We start from the raw sequence: 6601 nt of genomic DNA, 5'->3' as shown, positions 1-6601 counted from the left end.
AATAGGCAGTTTTCCTGACACCTACTGAATTGGCAAGATGGGAGCCCAGTGCTTCCAGGTGCAGCTGCAGCCACCCGGCCGTGCTCTGGACCCAGGCATTTCTGAGTTCTCAGGAACACAGAAATCCCCTCTCCCCCCACAGACTCCGAAGTGTCTGCTGCAGCTCCCTGGCCTCTGCCCGCTCCAAGCGCCTGCACTGGTGTGGAGCAAAGTTGTAGCCGAGCCCGGGCACTGTCTTGACTCGACCGGGTGAGCCACGACTCAGAGTGGCACTGACATGCCAGCACCCACCCTGCCACCCTGGTGCCCTGTGGACTTTGGATGCTGGCGAGCATGGGAGTGAGGCTGGGGGCCCGAGGGTGGTTCAGCATGAACCTGTAGGCACCCCTCAGCATGGACAGGCTGGGTGCCACAGACAACATGTTGATGGTGGGGAACAGACAGATTCCTGGGAGGAAGAAAGGGGCGGGTGCCCAGTGAGACCCCACTTTCAAGCCAGGGTTGACCTGAAGCTTGGGGGACAGGCTGCCAATTCCAGGAGGAGTCTGGCTGGATGTGAGAAATTATGATGCTTTTCCCAGGCCGCCCATGGCTTCCCCTGGACCAATCAGCATGCACTTTCTCCCTTTTGAGACCATAAAAACCATGTACTAAGCCAGACTCACACATATGTCAGGGCTATCAGCTGCAGAAAGGAGCTACCCACTCTGGGTCTCCTGAAAGCTGTTCTGTCACTCAATGAAGCTCTTCACCACCTTGCTCACCCTTCAGTTGTCTGCATACCTCATTCTTCCTGGATGCTGGACAAGAACTCAGGATCTGCCCGATGGTGGGGCTGAAAGAACTGTAACACAAATGGCTGAAACACACCCCTTCCCCACCCCCAATATCAATAATTTCTAGAAAATTATTGATATTGTCTTCTTAAAAAATTCCTTCTTCAAATTGTATCTTACTTTCTGCATGGATTATTAGAAACATAATAAACCTTGTTATATCCCTATACTTCAAATTAGATTTCATATACTTCTCCTAGTATCTCTGCAGAATTATAACATGTTTCTGGGTACATATTTTACATCACAAGCTTTTTCCTCACCTGTTTCTAACTTTTAATTCTCCATTAATTGTTTTTTCTTCCAAAGTTCATGATTTGGGGAATTATAAAGATGGAACTTCTGTTTTTGGCTTCATCATATATGCCTATTTTAATTTTTGTAATGTTGCCTTTGTTCTTGATGGACTTTTTAAAAAAATTCTTTCGACACTTTTCAACTCATAGTCACAAAATGATTGCTGAACAATATTCAGCCTTATATACACATTATTGCAGGGAATAAGATAAATTAAACTCCACAATCTGAAGGTGGTCTATCTTTTAAAGGTATTATGTTGCAATCCCAAACCCATTGTGGCACCAAGACCAAACATAGAAAAAGGGAGCTGTGGTTTATCACAGTCATCTCTTTCAGAAACAGAGACCCAAGAACTATGCAGGCACTTAGAGAAGTGGATGTGAGTTGCAATGGGTAGAGTGTGGCAGCCAGGGAAGTGTTCAGATCTCTTCTAGAACCTTTTATGGGAAGCGTAGCTACCCATCAGCCTCCTGCTGTTGTCCATATTGGTTCTATTACAGCATTCAGATGAAGGCTCTGCTTCCACTAGACTGCCCTTAGCCAAAGACCAAATATGATATGAAATACTAGAATCATCCAATTCTGTGCCCAGTTCAGAATTTTTTAAAAGGGCAGTCTATTGGTCTAACCAAAACTTTTCTCAGAACTGGCTTGTGGACAGTCTTTTCCTACCTAGTTTTTCCTTTTACAATTGTCAGACTTACCCAGGGTCTGAAGGCCGTTTACACTTAATCCTGCCCAATGCCTGGCTCCCTGCTTATTTCTTGGAGTGTGTAAAGGCATTTTTATTTCATTTTTGGAAATGTTGTCTATGAGATTTTGATCTTCTATATATTTGCTCTAAATGGATTTTCAAAGACCCCCCAATCTAAACCATTCTTGTCACAGGGTCCTTAGGGTGTCACTTTTCCAGCCGGAAACTTCTGTGGCCAGTGGCACTTTTACTTGAGTTTTCCTTGGTCTTGCTGGGCTCATTCAACCCACTCAGCCTGGCTGGCAGTGTTCTGCTTGTGCTACTGGCCTGGATGCCATGCCTGCCAAGAGTGAGCCAGGCACAGAGTGGTGAGGAGTGTGTGAGTGAGTGCAAGGTCTGGCCACTGCACACAGCCAGGTGTGCTGGCTGTGGCAGCGTGGAAAACTCCAGGTTCTGGCACAGACACCAGCTCTGCGAAAGGGTGCAGCTGGACCAGGTGTACCACAAGTGATTTCCACTGCGGGAACCGGGGAACCTGGTGGCACCTGGAAACTTACAGACACCAGGAACTGCAGAGCTGCAAAGAAGGTGTCATAGCTTTGGCTATGTTCTGGGATCCCCAAAGGGCTGCAGCTCTTCTCTCCTCATCACTTGCAGTGTGGTGAGCAGGGGTGTGTTTCAGCCCTGTTTGTGTTACAGCTCTTTCAGTGCTGCCATTGGGAGGATCCTGAGTTCTTGTCCCACATCCAGGAAGAAGGAAGTATGTGGAAAACTGGTGGATGAGCAAGGTGGAGAGGAGCTTCATTGAGTGACAGAACAACTCCCAGGAGACCTGAAATGGGTAGCTCCTTTCTCCATGCAGGTCCTGACAAGTCTCCAGCAACCCACAGTGGGGAAGCAACCCAGTGGAGAAGCAACCCAGTGGAGAAGCAACCCACAGTGGGGAGCTCCTTTCCACAGGCAGGTGATTCCGAAGAGTCAAGAAGACCCAAAATGGGCAGCTCCTTCCAGCTGCTGGCAGTCCCAACCTCTGTGTGAATCAGGCTGTGTCTTGGGTTTTTATGGGTTCAAAAGGGAGGAAGTGTGTGCTGATTGGTCTATAAACAACCATGCCTAGGCCTGGAAAGTTCACCATAAGTTTTTACTCCAAGCAGCAGACTCCACCTGAAACTGGCAGCCTGGCCCCCAGGCTTCAGGCCATCACTGGTTTGAGTGATGGCGTTTCACTGGGGACCCACCTCTTTCCGTCCAGGAATCTCTGTCTGCCTTCCACCATCAACATGTCTTCTGTGGAGTCCAGGCTTTCCGTGCTGAGGGGTGCCCACAGATCTGCGCTGAGTCACCCTCAGCCCCCCAGGCTCCCTCCCATGTTCTTTGGTATCCAATGCTCAGAAGGGACTGAGGCAGCGGCAGGTCGGCTGGTGCATCAGCGCTGTCCCAATTGCATGCATACCAGGCCAGCAGTACCTGGGCTCAGCTACAACTTTGCTCCACACTGGAGTGGGTGCCAGGAGTGGGGATAGGCCAGGGAGTAGGAGCAGGCACTTCCAAGTCTATGGAGGCAGGGGAGCTTCCTGAGCCTCCGAGAATGCAAGGATGCCAAGGTTCAGAGCAGTGGCTGGGCAGCTGCAGCTGCACCCAGGAGCACAGGGCTTCTCCCCCACCAACTTGGTAGGGAGCATGGCTCCTTCCTGTTCCCAGCCTCTGCCAGCTCCAAGAAGCAGGCAGCCCTGGCATTGCCTCCCATTCTGCAGCCGGCATCCTTGCAGTGGCCACTCCAGACAGGTCATTACCACCATCACTATCACTGCTATCTTATCCCCTAAATTCAAACAATGAATGTTTATCAGAGAATTTCTTGTTTTTTTTTATTAGCTATATTAATTATATAATAGACTTGTTCTAAAGAAATATTGAGGTGTATAAATCTATAAGTTATTTAGTAATTATAGATAAAATACAGGAAATGTGTATCCTAGAAAATTACTTCTAAGCATAGCTGTAAACAAATAAAAGAGAAACTGGGTTTGAGAAAGTTGATTGTATAATTGCAAGAATATCAATAACTTTACTGTGTTAACAGGATTAATTTATATATATAAATCATTTGTTAGACAATTTTGTCAGAGCTGATAGTAAAAGTATAAGTTAGATGGCAGCCTGCATGAGGCTGTGCCAGGCTGCTTGAAGGTGCCCAGCACAGTTGGGAACCCAGGCCAACTGCCCCCAGACGTGTGGCTCCATGAGGTGGACAATGGAGCTGGAGCCTGAGCTGCTGCTGCATGAGGCTCATGAGAACGTGGAGGTGACACGGAGCTCCAGGTGGGAGCTGTGGGAGGCACAGAGGCAGATCAAGGAGTGTGCATCACAGACAAAGGATGTTCTCAAACAGCATTTTAATGATTTAAAGGGAACCCTTGAGGAGCTCCTGGATGAGCGATCGGTGACCTTTTAGCAAGAGGTGGACATCATTGAGCTGGAGACCATTAAACCATTAGATGACTGCCAGAGGCTCATAGAACACGGAGTCAACACTGCAGAGGACTTAGTCTGAGTAGGTGAGATTGCCATGGTTGGTAGTGTAGAAGAGAATGAGAAACTGTATAGCTTTACCAAAAAGGTCTCACACATTCAGTTGGACAGCTTACCAGAAGTACCTTTACTGGTTGATGTGCTTTGTTTATCTGCTCAGTTAGATGACTCAATTCTTATAGTAAAAGACTACATTTCTAAGCATGGAACAGTAGCATCTCTCCCACCAGGACAGATATAATAAGAACTGATGCAGAAACCTGAAGTCATCACAGTAGGATGGTGTAAGGTGGATGATGATTTTACAGCCCAAGATTACAGGCTCTAATTTTGTAAACGTACTTCAAATCATTATGAGGATGTACATGTAGGTTCTGAAACTCAATTCATAGTATTGCACATAGACTCCAATGTTGATTATCAGTTCAAAGTCTGCACCTGAGGAGATGGTCAACAGGAGTGGAGCCCTGAAGTGTCCCCCAGATAGGTCATTTCACATTGGTGCCTCATGAGTGGACAGCTGGTTTGGAGGGGTACAGTCTGAAAATCAAAGTAATATTGCATTCTGGAATGATTCTCAATCCTCAGGTGTTCTCTACTCTAGAACTCCAACTTATTTCTGTGGGCAGACATTAACATTCAGAGTTGAAACTGTGGGACAGAAGAGACAGTATGGGGTGTTTGCAGAAAAACAGAATGGAAATGACTCTGTGCAGCAGGATCAAGCTATATGTATGAGTACAAATGGTGAAGTTTTTGTTAATGGAAAAGAAATGACTAATGAGTTAACCAGTTACTTCTGGGTCCACTGTCACATTTGACATTGAAGCTGTCACCCTAGGAACTACCAATAATAATGAAGGCAGGAACTTCAAGTTTTGAGTAACAATTAGCTCAAATAGCAGAGAAGTGGTTTTTAATTAGTTACTCAATCAATCTTATGGTTCTCTTTACTTTGGATGCTCATTTTTCTATCCTGGATGGAAAATATTAGGGTTTTAGATGTTTGGGCGCTTGGCTTTGGTTTTCAGGGTTTAACGTAGCTGGTCTTCAGCCCAGTTTAGTTTTAATTGTTTTTGTTTTTTTAAGTAGTTGCATTCATCTCTCACTTAAGCTATTGGAAATAGAAAATATTTACTGATTTCATTTCATAATATTTTAACAAAAAGAGACTGGAATGTTGGGGAAAATCTTGTAATTCAGTCAATTTTATTTTTAGCATACTGTTAACTAAAATATCACATCATAATAGAAATCCAGTTGACTTTAGAAGTATGAGAAGATACAGAAAGTTCTTACCCTTCCATTGTGTTTCTTAAAGTTGGTTATTAGACTAGGAAAACAATGTAATATTATTTTTTAAACCATCATAAAAGATTCAAGTCCATGTAAATCTTTAGAATAAAACAAGAGAAACAGACCAGATAGTAGAAGTTATGTGATACACATTCATTCATATGCTGTCCACCTGAATTTATTGGCAATACTGTCCATGTTCAGGTACTTATAAGCAGTGTTGACTTTTATCCCATCTTCAGTAATTTTTAAGTCCCCAAAACATTCTAATTTTTGCATTTTTAAAAATGCCTGAGCAAATGTCTATTATAGGCAAGTATTATCTTTTGTTCTTTTATTGCAATTTGATTCAAGATAGACTACACTATTTTCATAGGGTCAAACTACCTATGGAAGTAGTATGCACAGCAGTGTTAGCCATTTCACATGTATGTAATATGCACATGTGTGTATCCAGCCTGTGACATAATTTTACTATTTTAGAGTGTGAGCTGCAGTCCAGTTTAATGTCAGTTTGATAAATGGTCACTTAGCGGACCAAAAACATATAGGGCAAATATTTAATTTTTTGAAAACTTAAATTTGTGTGTAAAATTTACTTGAAAAATTAATATGTAAAAATAAGAATCTTAACATGCTATACCGGCCTACGGGTTTTATTTTACTATAAATTTTTTTTCATTTTTACCAATAGTAAAAATGTAGAAAAGCAAGTGTGACATTATTGTAAGATAATTTATTTGGGGATTCATGTTCCCTGTTAGACAATCGTGACCTTTTCTCCTTGTCTTTTTATGTATAAGTAAGTAGAGGCCCACTTGTTTAAGGATTAAGAAGCTTTCCAGAATGTAGATACCTTGTCCATCGATCCGAATCAAAATAAATAACTAAAAGTTCAAAAAAATAAGTAATTTGGCAACATTCTAAATAGGAGCAAAAATGT

General features: G+C 43.5%; 1 pseudogene; it reads left to right on the top strand.

Annotated features, from left to right (window-relative positions):
• Positions 1–4072: 4072 nt before the first annotated feature.
• LOC116470972 (cytokine receptor-like factor 3) lies at positions 4073–5364 on the top strand (annotated as a pseudogene).
• The last annotated feature ends 1237 nt before the right edge of the window (positions 5365–6601 follow it).

The sequence above is a fragment of the Hylobates moloch genome, unplaced genomic scaffold (assembly GCF_009828535.3).
Source record: "Hylobates moloch isolate HMO894 unplaced genomic scaffold, HMol_V3 SCAFFOLD_6, whole genome shotgun sequence".
Classification (NCBI taxonomy): domain Eukaryota; kingdom Metazoa; phylum Chordata; class Mammalia; order Primates; family Hylobatidae; genus Hylobates; species Hylobates moloch.
The sequence above is the reverse complement of the archived record's forward strand: the minus strand, read 5'-3'. Positions and strand labels throughout refer to the sequence as shown.